This window comes from Bos indicus, chromosome 10 (genome assembly GCF_029378745.1).
Source record: "Bos indicus isolate NIAB-ARS_2022 breed Sahiwal x Tharparkar chromosome 10, NIAB-ARS_B.indTharparkar_mat_pri_1.0, whole genome shotgun sequence".
Classification (NCBI taxonomy): domain Eukaryota; kingdom Metazoa; phylum Chordata; class Mammalia; order Artiodactyla; family Bovidae; genus Bos; species Bos indicus.
Window position 1 is genome coordinate 44,806,645 of NC_091769.1, and position 17,480 is coordinate 44,824,124.

Sequence of the window (17,480 nt, forward strand, 5' to 3'; positions counted from 1 at the left end):
GTCTGAGCAGCCACGTCAGCCTCTCCTTTCCATCTTAGGTAATTTTAATCCAGCCCCACAGTCCAGATTCATGGTACCCGGCTTCTAGTTTGGTTACACGCCTCTGTGAACAAAGTTAAATAAATGATTCAGATTCAGGACAGTAAACTTTGGATGGATCTTTTTTCAAGAATAATTTCCAGGTGGTAGGATGAACTGGAGAGAAGGATAAAGAAATGGAGAAATTACCTGTGGAGGAAAATGTAAAGTGGCCTCCAAGACTACTGGCCTCATTAGGATTTTGGACCCCAAAACACTATATGCTAAAAAAAATGAAAAATCTGCATCCTGTGGATATAGCTATTTTGGACTTTGGCTATGATATCTGGATCAGGCTGTTGTCTAACCTTCCCTTTTCTCTTAGCCCACTTCTAGGCATGTATCCTAGTGAAAGAATCCTCAATAGAGAAAAAAAAGCTTTCAAGCTCAAAGATATTTATTATAATATAATTATGACAGAAAAAGAAAAACCTAAATAGGTAAACATGTGGGGGTGCAGTGAAGTGAAAGTCGCTCAGTTGTGTCTGACTCTTTGCGACCCCATGGACTATACAGTTCATAGAATTCTCCAGGCCAGAATACTGGAGTTGGTAGCCTCTCCCTTCTCCAGGGGAGCTTCCCAACCCAGGGATCAAACCCAGGTCTCCTGCATTACAGGTGGATTCTTTACCAGCTGAGCCACAAGGGAAGCCCAAGAATATTGGAGCGGGTGAAATGAAGTGAAGTGAAGTCGCTCAGTCGTGTCCGGCTCTTTGCGACCCCATGGACTGTAGCATACTACGCTCCTCCGTCCATGGGATTTTTCCAGGCAAGAGTACTGGAGTGGGTTGCCATTTCCTTCTCCAGAGGATCTTCCTGACCAAGGGATTGAACCCAGGTCTCCTGCACTGAAGGCAGACACTTTACCACCTGAGCCCCCAGGGAAGTCCTCCAAGGATCTTCCTGACCCAGGAATTGAACCAGGTCTCCTGCATTGCAGGCAGATTCTTTACCAACTGAGCTATCAGGGAAGTTGGAGAGACTAAGTTAACTAAGCAGTACATACTCAATGAGTAGTGTAAGTATTTATAATACAAGAAAAAACTTAAAAAGCTGGATATGAAACTGCATGTGTAATATGATTCCCGCTAATAAAAAGGATATTCACATAGAAAACGTGGGAAGAAAACATTACAAATAACAGCTATCTTGCTCTTTAAACTATTACACACTTGATATATACTATTTCACATGCATTGGTACAATCATAGAGAAAACATACGGAAAGCCTAGTGAGCTACTGCTTAGAGAAAAATGCTGAACTTTTTTCCAAGCTAAAGCTGCATGGAAAAACTGGGTGCAATTATTTTGAAAACTTCTATATCAAGAGCATTAAATTTAAATACCAACAGGAGTCAAACACAGTATAAATAAAAGAAACTGCACTGGGACAATTTTCAAGTTGGCAAGCACCTGCCCCTTCTGAGGGAGACCACCTCTTCTTCACTCTTGACATTTGAGAATGCATCTAAAGTTTTCAAGAAAAATTCTAAGTATGGATTTCAAGCGAAATCTCTTCAGTTTTGCATGTTAAATCTGAATTTAAAGTATAAATATATTTCCCAGGCCAGATAAAACAGGCCAGATGATTTTTTTGGCCCCAAAGCTGCCCATTTGCATCTTCTGCTCTATATCTGAATAAGTACAAGCGCACACACATCAATAGATGTTAGAGACAATCCAACCAAAATGGACCTGAAAACTCTAGAAAACAAAAAGTCCATATCCTGCGGATTTAGCTATTTTGGGTTTTGCTTCCATAGAAGCAAAATCTTCTTTAATATGCATGGATGCTTTTATAATGAAAACATTAAAGCATTATTTTTCACTAAAGTACAGGGTTTATCTTTTTTGAAGCTTTCTCAGGATGTGGAGATTCTTTTCATTTTTCTCTACATATTATAGCCATTAAATTAAACTTTTAATTGTTCTTATGAGGATGTTACAGGCAGCACTGATGGAGTCATACATACAAGACAAAGACATCAGCACAAAAAATGACAACTATGCAAAGTGGACTATGTCCACTATGTCCATCCTTAAAAAGGATGTCACGTTAACTCAACATAGCTGCCTAGTCACTCTCTCTCTCTCTCCCCATACCCTTGACCTCGTCCCACCACAACCCAATCGGTGGAGGGAATAGTGTCCCTTGAGCCTACTGACAAAAATCACAAAAGTGTAGCCCAGGAGGGGAGGGAACAGGAGGGAAGTCACTAAGCTTATGAGAACTTATGATAATGTAGGAAGAGTTGACAACTAGGAAAAAGTGAAAGGTTTTACATCCTACCCCAAATTCTTTTAATAATTCTACTTGGAAAGTTGAGCTGTTTCTCCAGACATTTAAAAAAAGGGAATGAAAAAACCATCTGCAATTCTACTCAAGACAGAGTTGCAGATATTGGAGAAAAAGCATAAAGGAAGTGAGATTTGCTCTTCTACAAATACAAGTGCTGTTAAGGGCCCTTTTACTTTGCTTTATACGTTCCTCATAAGATCAAAGGGATAGTTCAAGTTTCACTTTGTGCTCAGGGGTGGCATGCCCTGTTATGTCAGGAGTCATATTTTCATCCATTCTTTTGCTTCTCCTTGAGAATGTACTCTGTTTTCTGGCCTGTTCTAAGAACCCCTGGGAAGCTTCCTGCTTGGCATAACAAGAAAGTGTTTGAGAAAGTGGGCTTTCAGGGAGTCGTGGGGCACTGCAGTGGGCAGGGGGTAGTGAGATGAAGTGGTTAAGGGTTTGTATGCTTTTGAACTTCTGCCAGGACTGCTTGATATTCTCTGGTATTTCCTCTGAAAGATTATTATGGTTTGTCACAGTGATGCACTGTTAAACGTTTAACAACTAGTTCTCTGAGGAAAAGAACCCTTATCTATATAGCACTTGCTCATTTTTCTGGTGTAGATGCTCCCACCAGAGCTGATTTCACTAAATGCAGAGCCAGGAAGAGAAATGCACAACAGGCTCCTCCAGCTCACCCCTAGTCTGTCTTCTGCTCCATCTTCGTCTCATCAGAGTGTCTGAGGCTTTCCGGTAGGGATGCTCAGCCTGTAAGCAGTGCCTGCTGTGAAGAAACCCACTCTATCCTCTGTTGCTGCTTTAACCACCATTGTTCAGACAGTCTTTGTGATCTTTTTCAGCTGATCACATTGTTGAACAATTTTATGTTACTTCTATTTCTCTCTTCTTACAGTTTATCTTTTTCATTTTATTGATTTTATTTCTTTACCACTGTTTATCTCAACAGGGAAACACTGAATCTAAAATTGCCCCTTCTCTGAAAAAGGTACAGAGCTCACACCATGGTAGACACTAAAAGGTCCTCTTGTAGTCAATTTGGGACTCACTCTGGGACTAAGCTTAGTTGCCTCCTGAGAGATCAATGATATTAGTTATGCTGTTCAGATTGGCAATGTGCAATTGACGAGTCAGCTGCTGCGGCAGTACTACTGTGTTTTTAGACACGGCCATCTCAATAACTTGGAATAACAAATATTTATTTCTCACTCACAGTCTGCAGGTCCATGGCAGCTGCTCCTCTTCAGGCTGAATGTAGGTTTCAGGATGCAGGTCCATCCTGTACATCTTCTTCCAGGGCCCACAATGAAGGACGACAGGCTTCTAGAGCTTGATCTAACTGTAGAGTTCCTAAAGCTGGTGCTTAGAACTGTCACGTGGACTTCTTTGTCCATGTTCCACTGGCCAGAGCAAGTCACATGGCCAAGCCCATCATCAGTGGGGAAGTAGACTCCACCCTAAAGGGAAGGGGAGCAGAGATGGGAACATCTGCTAAGCGACGTTCCATTACAACAACTCTTGAAGGTATTGCATGCTCAATGAAGGTGCTCTGTGAGCTAGTTTCTCCTGGAAGCCTCCCGGGGTGAGAAGGAAAAGGGTAGACAATAAAAGGGTGGAAAAACCACAAAATGAGCAGCTTTCTGTATAATTCCCTGGGAGGAAATCCCTCACATCTGACCACCTCAAAGTATACGACAAGGAAAGTGGGTTGAAAGGGCTGCCCTCAGGCATGGCGGATCCTCACTGTAAGGGGTTGCCAGCTTATATGCATAACTTGGTGGGGGGTGGAGGGGCTTTCTTTAAGAAAAGAAATACGAAATTACAAATATAAAATTAGATTTTAAAGTTTTTATTTAAAGTGAGAAAATAAACCACAAATCACACATTTTGGAAAAAATTGATAATTACCCAAAAATCCCCCAAATCCAGAAAAAGCATATTTTAATTAACAAACTACCTGACATGCCTCTATAATATTGTCCTAGATTTTTTGCCTGCAAATATTTTGATAATCTCGGACAACAACTTGGTAATATCACATGTTAAGAGAATAGATTCATTTTTTTAATTTTTTCCTATTTCATTGAAGTATAGTTGATTTACAATGTTGTGTTAATTTTTCCTGCACAGCAAAGTGGTTGTTACATGGTCATACATACATACATATATATACATTATTTTTCATATCCTTTCCATTATTCAGTTCAGTTCAGTTCAGTTGCTCAGTCGTGTCTGACTCCTTGCAACCCCATGAATCGCAGCACGCCAGGCCTCCCTGTCCATCACTAACTCCCGGAGTTCACTCAAACTCATGTCCATCGAGTCGGTGATGCCATCCAGCCATCTCATCCTCTGTTGTCCCCTTCTTCCCCTGCCCCCAATCCCTCCCAGCATCAGGGTTTTTCCAATGAGTTAACTCTTTGCATGAGTATTACAAGATATTAAATATAGTTCCCTGTTTTATAAAGTAGGGTCTTGTTGTTTTTCCAAAGAATAGATGGGTTTAGTCATTCCTCTAGCATGAAAGTTTCTGACTATCTCAAACTTATTTTTCCTCTACAACCCTCACACTCTGGCTGATAATGATAACAACCCTCATTATCTGGCTGATAATGATAATACCACTGGCCCTGGACCTTCACACTGAAAGAATTAACACACTGATTAGGAAGAGTATTCCTGGAAACAACCCAAAATGTCTATCAACTGATGAATGGATTAACAAAATGGAGCACTATTCAGGCACAAAAAGGAATAATATACTGATTCATGCTAAAATGTAGATAAGCCTTGAAAACACTGTGCTAAGTAAGGAAAGCCAGACACAACAGGCACATATATTATATGATTCCATTTATATGAAGTGTCCAGAATAAGCAAATTCAGAAACAGAAGATATTTAGGAAGGGATTTAGGAGTCGGCTGGTGAGAGGAAGGGAGAGAATAGGTAGGGACTACTGATGTGGTTTCTTTAGGGGAGGGATGAAAATGTTCTAGAATTAAAGAGCTGTGATAGTTTCACAACTTTGCGGCTGCTGCTGCTAAGTCGCTTCAGTCGTGTCCAACTCTGTGCTACCCCATAGACCAGGCTCCGCCATCCCTGGGATTCTCCAGGCAAGAACACTGGAGTGGGTTGCCATTTCCTTCTCCAACGCAGGAAAGTGAAAAGGGAAAGTGAAGTCACTCAGTCGTGTCTGACTCTTTGCGACACCATGGACTGCAGTCTAGCAGGCTCCTCCATCCATGGATTTTCCAGGCAAGAGTACTGGAGTGCGGAACATACTAAAGTCACTAAACTATATGCTTTTAAAAGGTCAAGTTTATAATATGTGAGTTATAGCTAAAACTTAAAATTTTTAAGATCATTCCTAAAAGCCACTCTTATATTCAAACAGCCAGAAATAAGTATACCCAGAATACCTGTAAACTATATAAATATATCTCACTGAACCCAAACTCAATGTATATCTTTAATTTAACATCCTTTTAGCCAGACCCCAAAATATCCTTGGCTGCCATGTGATACAAAGGGGTGGTTATAGAAGTCAGCATAGAAAGAGACACTGGTTTTACCCTTCTAAATTGTACAAAGCCACATGACCAAGTCAACCTATCATTAGGGCCCCAGACCATCCTTACATGCCAAGCACCCACCCCACTTCCCCACCCCCACCCACAGTGTCGGCCACACACATTTAAATTTTAGAAAACGGTCAAGCAGTCCTGAATATTTTTACACAGCTTCTTCAAGGCAAACAAAGCAACAATTTCTCAGCTAAGCTATTAAATCCTGTTTACATTGTACCTGAATGTCTAAAATGACACACTTCCCCTTTGAAAAAAGACAGCTTTAAAAGAGGTTTCTTTTCTGTGTTCAGGACGTTGCAAATTTTCCCCTCCTCCATGAAACAGAGGGTAAGCGCTGATTAGAATCCCTCTCAAGGGGGTCTGACCTTGCCCAGAGGATCAAAGTCCAAATTTCATCTCACCACCAAGGCCTAATGAGAATTCCAGAGCCCTCCAGATCATCTCAGTTTTGGCAAATCCGCCCTCGGGCTGACCCTCACCCACATGGAAGCCCCTCTCCCCAGCTGTAGCCCTGAGCTTGGCCTGCACCTGGCTGGCTTCTGCTCGAGCCTCTCCCCTGCTCAGCTGGAAACTGGACTCTGGTGTCTGTAAATTCTCCAGCTGCCGGGACCCAAACTGCTTCTCAGCCTGGAGGAGAAGTCCTGCCAGATGCAGGGGCTGTAATTCATTTATTTGAGGATTATATAATTTCAAACGCCAACAGACAAATACATGGAGATATCTGCCTGTGTTTCTGACTTTGAGTGGCCCATTTCTCAAAGGCCAAACAATATTCTTTTGGATGCAAGCTTCAAATACCTTCCCATTCAGATATTAACCAGAAATCAGCTTTAAGAAAAACAAATTGTCCTTGCTTCTTAACTAAACGTTCATTCCTCTTCTTGTCTCACTTTAGCAAAGATGAGTAAATAAGCACTAATCCCAATGGCCATCAGAGGGTTGGCTTCTGAGATATCTGGCTGTGTGTTCTGTGCTTTGTCAGTCAGTCGTGTCTGACTCTTTGTGACCCCATGGACTGTAGCCAACCAGGCTCCTCTGTCCATGGGGATTCTCCAGGCAAGAATACTGGAGTGGGCTGCCATGCCCTCCTCCAGGGGATCTTCCCAGGCCAAGGATCGAACCCAGGTCTCCCACGTTGCAGGCAGATTCTTCACCAACTGAGCCACCAGGAAAGCCCTGGCTAGGCTGGCCTAAACTGAGGCTTTCATTTCAAAATGCTGTACCAAGTATAAGTTGAAGTTTCCTTTGAGTGGCTAGAAATAATTGTGCTTAAAAACTAGATTAAGAATCTGAGAGCTTCTCTAGTGGCTCAGTGGTAAGGAAACCACCTGCCAATGCAGGAGACATGGGTTGCAGGACACAATGCAGGCGACATCAGTCCCTCGTGGGGGAAGATCTCACATGCTGAGGAGCAACTAAGCCCGTACGCCATAACTATTAAGCCTGTGCTCTAGAGCCTGGGAGCCGCAACTACTGAGCCCACGTGAAACGACTACTGCAGTCCACTCACCCTACAGCCTGTCCTCCTCAACAAGAGAAGCCATTGCAATGAGAAGCCCAAGCACCACAACAACAGAGAAGTCCCTGCTCGCCACAATTAGAGAAAGCCCACATGCAGCAATGAAGACTCAGCACGGCCAAAAATAAAATAAATAAATTATATTTAGTAGGAAGTCAAGAGATACCTGGAGTAACAGGCAAGTTTGGCCTTGGAGTACAAAATGAAGCAGGGCAAAGTTTGCCAAGAGAATGCACTGGTCATAGCAAACACCCTCTTCCAACAACACAAGAGATGACTCTACACATGGACATCACCAGATGCTCAATACTGAAATCAGATTGATTATATTCTTTGCAGCCAAAGATGGAGAAGCTCTACACAGTCAGCAAAAACAAGACTGGGAGCGGACTGTGATTTGGATCATGAACTCCTTGTTGCCAAATTCAGACTTAAATTGAAGAAAGTAGGAAAAACCACTAGACCATTCAGATATGACCTAAATCAAATCCCTTACGATTATACAGAGGAAGTCACAAATAAATTCAAGGGATTAGATTTGATTGAGTGGGAGGCCATGATCAAAACCATCCTCAAGAAAAAGAAATGCAAAAAGGCAAAATGGTTGTCTGAGGAGGACTTACAAATAGATGAGAAAAGAAGAGAAGCAAAGGCAAAGGACAAAAGGAAAAACACATCCATCTGAATACAGATTTCCAAAGAATAGAAAGGAGGGATAAGAAAGCCTTCCTCAGCAATCAATGCAAAGAAATAGAGGAAAACAACAGAATGGGAAAGACTAGAGATCTCTTCAAGAAAATTAGGAAACATTTCATGCAAAGATGGGCACAATAAAGGACAGAAATGGTATGTACCTAACAGAAGCAGAAGATATTAAGAAGAGGTGGCAAGAATACACAGAAGAACTATACAATAAAGATCTTCATGATGCAAATAACCACGATGGTGTGATCACTCAACTACAGCCAGACATCCTGGATTGAAAAGTCAAGCAGCCCTAAGGAAGCAACACTATGAACAAAGTTAGTGAAAGTGATGGAATTCCAGCTGAGCTATTTCAAATCCTAAAAGATGATGCTGTGAAAGTGCTTGCTGCACTCTATATGCCAGCAAATTTGGAAAACTCAGCAGTGGCCACAGGACTGGAAAAGATCAGTTTTCATTTCAATCCCAAAGAAGGGCAATGCCAAAGAATATTCAAACTATTGCACAATTGCACTCATCTCACACGCTAGCAAAGTTATGCTCAAAATTCTCCAAGCAAGGCTTCAAAAGTACATAAACCGAGAACTTCCAGATGTTCAAACTGGATTTAGAAAATGCAGAGGAACCAGAGATCAAATTACCAACATCCGTTGGATCATAAAAAAGCAAGAGAATTCCAGAAAAACATCTACTTCTGCTTCAGTAACTACACTAAAGCCTTTGACTATGTGGATCACAACAAACCTGGAAAATTCTGAAAGAGATGGGAATACCAGACCACCTTAACTGCCTCCTGAGAAACATATAGAAACAACAGTTAGAATAGGACATGGAACAACGGACTGGTTCCAAATTGGAAAAGGAGTACATCAAGGCTGTATATTGTCACCTTGCTTATTTAATTTATATGCAGAGTACATCATGTAAAATGCCAGGCTGGATGAAGCACACACTGGAATCAAGATTGCCAGAAAAAATATCAATAACCTCAGATATTCAGATGACACCACCTTTATGGCAAAGAGCAACTAAAGAGCCTCTTGGAGAAAGTGAAAGAGGAGAGTGAAAAAGCTGGCTTAAAACTCAACATTCAAAAAATGAAGATCATGGCACCCAGTCCCATCACTTCATGGCAAATAGATGGGGAAACAATGGAAACAGTCACAGACTTTATTTTGGGGGGCTCCAAAATCACTTCAGATGGTGACTGCAGCCATGAAATTAAAAGATGCTTGCTCTTGGAAGAAAAGCTACAACCATCTAGACAGCATATTAAAAACCAGAGACATTTCTTTGCTGACAAAGGTCCATAGAGTCAAAGCTATGGTTTTTCCGGTAGTCATATATGGATGTGAGAGTTGGACTATAAAGAAAATTGAGTGCTGAAGAATTGATGTTTCTGAACTGTGGTGTTGGAGAAGATTCTTGAGAGTCCCTTGGACTGCAAGGAGATCCAACCAGTCAGTTCTAAAGGAAATCAGTCCTGAATATTCATTGCAAGGACTGATACTGAAGCTGAAACTCCAACACCTTGGACACCTGATGTGAAGAACTGACTCCTTGGAAAAGACTGATGCTGGGAAAGACTTAAGGCAGGAGGAGAGGATGACAAAGGATGAGATGGTGGGATGGTATCACTGACTCGATGGACTTGAGTTTGAACAAGCTCCAGGAGTTGTGATGGACAGGGAAGCCTGGCATGCTGCAGTCTGGGAGGTTGCAAAGAGTTGACACGACTGGGCAACTGAACCTAATTGATATTTAAAAAAATTGATAGTTGCTGTTAGTTTTATGTATGGAAAATGGAAAGAGAAAGAGGATGGGAAGGGAGGGGAAGAGAGAATAGGAGAAGGCAGAAGAGAGGAAAAGCAAGGGAAGGAGAGGAAAAGGAGCAAGTCAGGAGGAGGAGGAGTCATGGCTAAGGCAGAAAAAAGGGAAGTCACAGGATAGTAGAACAATCTCAGAAATCAAAGAGGAGTGCTTTTCTAAAAAGAAAATTTGGGGCCACTAGTGAGACTCCAGTTTGGAAAGCCCACTGAATATGCATGATGTCATGCACTGTACATTCACAGCACACACAAGGCCACATTCAATCTGCTGACCTCGAGGGCAGAACACAAGGCGCACTTGTTCCCCCTGGCCCTTGACTCTGAAGAGAAGGAGAAGTCTGTACTGGAAGCATTTTAATTTTGAATCAGGCTGGTTGTTAGCTACGCTGTGAAATAGATTAGCTTTCAGAAAGAGAAATATTCATTTCTTTTTCTGGTCACTATTGTAAGTAGATGGTGGGTAACAGGCTTGGGAGGCCCCCAACTTGGTGTCAGGGCTGAAGTGGCAAAGCCAGGACTCACCAGTGGAGAAGAATCAACCTGGCTAAGGGGGAATAAGTCGTATCCCAACTTGTACTGTGACTCAAACAGGGCTTACTTATGCAATTTGGGTGTCTCTTTTAGTGACTTCTGGAAAAATAGAGCTAAGATATAACCTTATAAGACAAACCGTAAATCACATCAGTCACAGGAAATTTTGTCATGGCTGGATTAGGTGGCATTACACATGCAAACAGAAAGGAGCTAGTTCTAAGAAAAAAGTCAGAGGAACTGGGATTTGTCTGAATATTACTAGAATCATATGGAAGAGAGCTAACTGGGTTCTTTTAGGTTGGTGATGCCAATAGAGAGAGAAATGGAAATATATAGAGGAGATGGTTAGTTCACCAGATTATTTTGTTCATTTAAATATTCTTTTGGAAATGTCCAGTTTCCTTTTTTCCCTCTTTTTCTATGTTCACCAAGGTGTATTTTTCCTATTTTTTATAAACTATGTTTATTTAGAGATAACTTAGATATCAATAGTTCATCTTTTTATTTTTTAAAACCGTTAATGATAGAAAATTTCGAACTTAAAAGTAGAAAGAAAAGTATAATGAACTCACAAGCACCCATTTAACAGCAGTTTTTAAAAATCTATTCTCCTTTTTTTTCCTGGTGTATTTTAAAGCAAATCTCAGACATGATATTAATTCACCTGGAAATACTTCTATATACATCTATCTTTAACTGTTAAGAAGTTTTAAAAAATGCCAATTATCCCATTTTGATAATAATACAACTTAAAATAATTTGTTTATATAATTGAATATTAAGTCTATCTTCAAATTTCCCTGATAATCTCAGATGTATTTTGTCACAAGTTTGTTCAAGTCAGAATCTAAACAGTTTCATACATTGGATTTGGTTAAATATCTTTCATTGCTTATAAATCCATCCCTCAATTTTTATGTCATTATTTCAGAAAAACTAGCTCATTTGGCCTATAGAATATCTCATTCAGGATTTGATTTATTGCATCTTGGTGGTTTTGTTTAAAATATTCTTTGCCTTATTTTCTGTGAGCTGATAGCTAAAGCTATTGGCTGGATAAGATTCAGGTCTAATTTTTTTAGGCAAGAATACTTCTTAAGTGGTGTGTTTTTCTTATTGTAGGACATCATTATACAGTCAAGTTGTTTTATTTTTAATTATACTAAGGGAATCGGTGGATTCAGGTGATAGCAATCCAATATTTCCATTATGAAGTTCTTCATTGACTTTTTTTTTTCAATTTATTTGGCTGTGCCTGGTCTTAGTTGTAGTATGTGGGATCTTTGTTGCCATGTGCAGGATCTATTTCCCTGATCAGGGATGGAACCTATGTATCCTGCATTGGGAGCACAGTCTTAACCACTGGGCCATGAGGGAAGTCCCTCTTCATTGACTTTTAACTTAACTGTTTTAGCAAACATAATTGTTGTCTAGATCCATTGTTTTATTTGGGGTTTCAAAATGACGATTTTATAATTCCATGATTCCTTCTGCATTCGCTGGTTGAATTATTCCATAAAAAACTTTCCCTCATAAATAATTTGGTTATCGTGAAATATAGTTCATACAGGAAAGGCAGAATAAAATCCTTGATATTTCCCTTTTTAATACATTTTTGTATTTCAAGAAGTAATAGTTAGAACTGGACATGGAACAATAGACTGGTTCCAAATTGGGAAAGGCATATGTCAAGGCTGTATATTGTCACATTGCTTATTTAACTTATACGCAGAGTACATCATGTGAAATGTTGGGCTGGATGAAGCACAAGCTGGAATCAAGATTGCAGAGAAATATCAATAACCTCAGATATGCAGATGATACCACTCTTCCGGCAGAAAGTGAAGAAGAACTAAAGAGCCTCTTGGTGAAAGTGAAAGAGGACAGTGAAAAAGTTGGCTTAAAACCAAAATTCAGAAAACTAAGATCATGGCATCCGGTCCCATCACTTCATGGCAAATAGATGGGGAAACAGTGGAAACAGTGGCAGACTATTTTTGTGGGCTCCAGAATCACTGCAGATGGTGACTGCAACCATGAAATTAAAAGACGCTTACTCCTTGGAAGGAAAGTTATGACCAACCTAGACAGCATATTAAAAAGCAGAGACATTACTTTGCCAACAAAGGTAGTCTAGTCAAAGCTGTGGTTTTTCCAGTAGTCATGTATGGATGTGAGAATTGGACTATAAATAAAGTTGAGTGCCAAAGAATTGATATTTCTGAACTGTGGTGTTTAAGAAGACTCTTGAGAGTCCCTTGGATTGCAAGGAGATCCAACCAGTCCATCTTAAAGGAAATCAGTCCTGAATATTCATTGGAAGGACTGAAGCTGAAGCTGAAACTCCAACTTTGGCCACCTGATGCACAGAACTGACTCTTTGGAAAAGACCCTGATGCTGAGAAAGATTGAAGGCAGCAGGAGAAGGGGACGATGGAGGATGAGATGGTTGGATGGCATCACCGACTTCATGGACATGAGTTTGAGCAATCTCCAGGAGTTGGTGATGGACAGGGAAGCCTTGTGTGCTACAGTCCATTGGATCACAGAGTCAGACACGACTGAGCAACTGAGCTGAATTGAATACATTTTTGAGTGATGATCTGGTGCCCTAGTGACCTCCAAAAACAACTAAAGACATATTTTTTTTAATCATTTTCAGTTCAGTTCAGTTCAGTCGTTCAGTCATATCTGACTCTTGGTGACCCCATGAACCACAGCACGCCAGGCCTCCCTGTCCATCACCAACTCCTGGAGTTCACCCAAACTCATGTCCATTGAGTCAGTGATGCCATCCAACTACCTCATCCTCTGTCATCCCCTTCTCCTCCTGCCTTCGATCTTTCCCAGCATCAGGGTCTTTTCAAATGAGTCAGCTCTTTGCATCAGGTGGCCAAAGTACTGGAGTTTCAGCTTCAACATCAGTCCTTCCAATGAATATTCAGGACTGATTTCCCTTAGGATGGACTGGTTGGATCTCCTTGCAGTCCAAGGGACACTCAAGAGTCTTCTCCAACACCACAGTTCAGAAGCACCAATTTTTCGGTGCTCAGCTTTCTTTATAGTCCAACTCTCACATCCATACATGACCACTGGAAAAACTATAGCCTTGACTAGACAGACCTTTGTTGACAAAGTAATGTCTCTGCTTTTTAATACACTGTCTAGGTTGGTCATAACTTTCCTTCCAAGGAGTAAGCATCTTTTAATTTCAGGGCTGCAATCACCATCTGCAGTGATTTTGGAGCCCCCAAAAATAAAGTCAGCCTGCGTTTCCACTGTTTCCCCATCTATTTCCCATGAAGTGATGGGACTGGATGCCATGATCTTCGTTTTCTGAATGTTGAGCTTTAAGTCAACTTTTTCACTCTCCTCTTTCACATTCATCAAGAGGTTTCTTAGTTCCTCTTCACTTTCTGCCATAAGGGTGGTGTCATCTGCATATCTGAGGTTGTTGATGTTTCTCCCGGCAATCTTGATTCCAGCTTGTGCTTCTTAGAGCCCAGCATTTCTCATGATGTACTCTGCATATAAGTTAAATAAGCAAGGTGACAATATACAGCCTTGACACACTCCTTTTCCTATTTGGAACCAGTCTGTTCCATTTCCAGTTCTAACTGTTGCTTCCTGACCTGCATAAATTCATTAATTTTTCATTATCTGATGTGTTCTAATTTTTTTCATGTACATATTGCCCCATCTTTGGCCAGTGGGAGCCTCTTAAGAATGGCTTTTACATCGTTTCGATTTGACTATTTGTTTTGAAAGATTTCCTCATTTCTTCTTTGACTTAAGATAATGTCCCAGACTCACTTTTTAAGTCCCGCCCTAAACTTGGAATCTGCAAAGAGTCAGACACAACTGAGTGACTAAGCACAGCACAGGGCAAACTTGGAGTCAGGCATTTCCCCAAAGATTTCTGGTTCCTCTTAGTAGGGAATGGTATTCAGAGACCATAATGTGAATGCCTGTTGCGCTTATTACTACTAAATTCATTGTTTCTAGGCCTTTTCAACAGTCAGAGCAATGAAATATGTTATTTTTAATTTAAGAGACAAAAAATCAGTTTATACTGATATTTCCTATTCAAATATGAGATTATGGGATTTTTTACTTAACTCTGTTGGTTTTATACTCTTATTTTAGTAATCTTATGTTATTAGTAATGCTGATGCTTTAGTATCTCTTATTTTTGAGTTAACAGCCAAGGTTCACCAGATATTTAAGAAAATCTGAACACTGAAAACAGAAACAATAAAAGGAATTTAAAATATATCAATGTAAAAAACATTATAATTAATATCCTCAGAGACACAAGAGATAATATTACCCCCATGGATTTATTACAAAGAAATTTTAACCTGCATTAAATGTGTTATTTTCAAACTAAAGCTAATAAGTAATGATGTTACTAATAATATCACAGAAATCAAACTGATCAGCAAGGGAGAAGTAACATACAGATACAAATCAGTTAGGAAAAACCATGTAATCTTGAATTTAAATTGGAAATATCAGTAAGAACTCAAGTTTCTCTCATCTTCATATGTGTAAATGTTCTCACTCTTTACTCTGAAAAATCCACAAAACAATGATAATTCAGTAGCAAAGACTATCTCTTATGCCCATATGGTGGTCTCTAAATACCATTTCCCAGTGAAAAGTAACTAGGAATCCTTGGGAAAATACAACAAGGATGCAACAGCCAAACAGAGAATATGAAATTCTGTAGATTTGATCAAACGTTTGATCAAATTTCTCCTACAAATAAATGGCACTAAAAAAGAGAGGAGCACTTCCCTGCTGGTCCAGCAGTTGACAGTCCGCCTGCCAGTGTTCGAACCCTGATCTGGGAAGATTCCACATGCTGAAGAGCAACTAGACCTGTAGGCCATAATTACTGAAGCCTGGGCGCCCTACAGCCTGCATGCCACAAATGCCGAGGCTGTGTGCCACAGCTACTGAAACCCACAGACCTAGAGCCCGTGTTCCGCGATAAGAGCAGCCGCTGCAATTGAGAAGCTCGTGCGCAGCAACAAAGGGTAGACCCTGCTTGCCACAACTAGAGAAAACCGGAGCACAGCAGAGATCCAGTACAGACACTAATAAATATTTTTCAAAACTTTTTAAAAAGAGAGGAAATAATATGCATTGGGTGGATCTTGTTTGAATCTTGTAGTACGAGAAATATATGGTCTTTATCCATGATTATATGATATTAAAAATTATTAATTTTATTACATATGATAGTAGCATTATTATGTGGAAAAAAGGGACCTTACCAGCCAGCAATATATTCAGTTTTTGTAGCTGAAATGATATATTTGGGATTTGCTTTAACACACTGGAAGAAAAAGAAGTGGAGGAGACATAAGTGAGAGAAATTTGGCAAAATATTGATAAATACTAAAGCTAGGTGGTATGGGTTCAACATACTATTTTTTTGTGTATTCTTTGTATGTTTGTATGTTTGAAAATGACCTTAATAAAAAAAGGTTTAAAAAACAGAACTCTGTTTAGAAACAAACTCTTATTTAGAAACACTAAAGAGGACCCAAATACATGGAGAGATATTAGGATATAATTAACTAATGAAGTTAATTAAAGGCACACAGGAAGCAAGAGAGAATCCAGCCCCAATTCCATGCCTCAGGCTCCAGCAAGCAGCAGGATGTGCCTGACACCCCCCAGAGCTTCAGTCCAGGGCCTGGACATGGCTCCAGATGTCCGTTGACCCCTGGGCCTCCCTGGCCTAGGGCGGCAGGTCCCGTTCCCATTCCCAGGCTGCTGGTGGGAGGCCCTTTGTGCAGTGGGCTGCACGTGCAGCTTCCTAATTCGCAGAGCCCTTTTGGACACGCGTGAATAGTTGGTTACATTCTCCACATTTTTATGCAGATGCTCCTGCACAGGGTGGAGACTAGAGGCAGCAGCAACTGATTAGGAAACCACGGAGGGCAGCTCTGGAATAGCCTCTCCCTAAGGGACCCCACAGGAAACCTGCACAAACTCACATCCCTTTTGGTTTATTCCTCTGCCATGGCTGCCAGTTTCAGCCGTGCTTCGGTGTCCCCTTCTCCAGCTTCCGGCTCCCCCACCAGCTGTTGTTTCCCTCACCCCCTCTGCTCCCACCCAAGGTACAGGAGGACTTCATTCCATTTAGAGAACTCCTGGCGTTTCCTGGCGGCTGGGGATGATTCATTTTTACTCCCTGGAATCCTCTCTGTGGCCAGAACATTGTTTTCCATATCCTTCCCACCCCCACCCCCAGGAAAGAACAAAAGGCAATATTTGGTCTTCTGGCTGGAATCTAATCACCCCATCCCATACATGGTTTGGGCTGTGGTTCCTCCAGCTCATCTCACAAAACATTTTGAGATAGACTCTAACAGGGGAACATGGTCGATTTCCGGTTGAAGTGATGTATTATATGATTCATCTGTTCCCTAAGATTTCCAGTTATAGTTATGAAATCTGGCCTCTACCCCTGAAGCTAACCTTTATGTTTACTAGAAATAAGCCTAGTAACCCACACATTTTCAGAGCTGCAATCATGCTTCCATGAGCTTGTAAACTCAGCAAGATAAAGTTTTCTCTGTTGCAAATAGCTATGCTTGAAAAGTTGGTACAGTTGAAATAAGCTACAAATAAGATAGGTTTGATGAAGTTCTAATTCAAGAATTTCATTTTCTCACTTCTGCTCCAAACCATGGCCAGATCAATGGGACCTTCAACTGCATTATATTTCACACTGTGATCCCAGAAGGAGCCATACCATTTTAGAAAGAAGGATGAACAATGGATTCAAGCCATCCAGAATGAGATTTGCAACAGAGGGCAAATAAGGTCCTCAGAATCAAAGAATGTTAGGGGGAGAGAGATGTTAGTCAGGATCTACCCTCTCCTTTTAGAAGTGAGAAAACTAAAGTCC

At 40.8% G+C, this 17,480-nt stretch overlaps 1 protein-coding gene across 1 annotated transcript in view; it reads right to left on the minus strand.

The window, feature by feature from the left end:
- Positions 1-17,480, minus strand: part of LOC139185243 (uncharacterized) — a 214,989-nt gene that overhangs the window by 51,504 nt on the left and 146,005 nt on the right. The window contains exon 7 of the mRNA XM_070797415.1: positions 3,591-3,834. The gene's annotated coding sequence lies outside the window, so the exon portion shown is untranslated. The remainder of the gene's footprint in view (positions 1-3,590; positions 3,835-17,480) is intronic.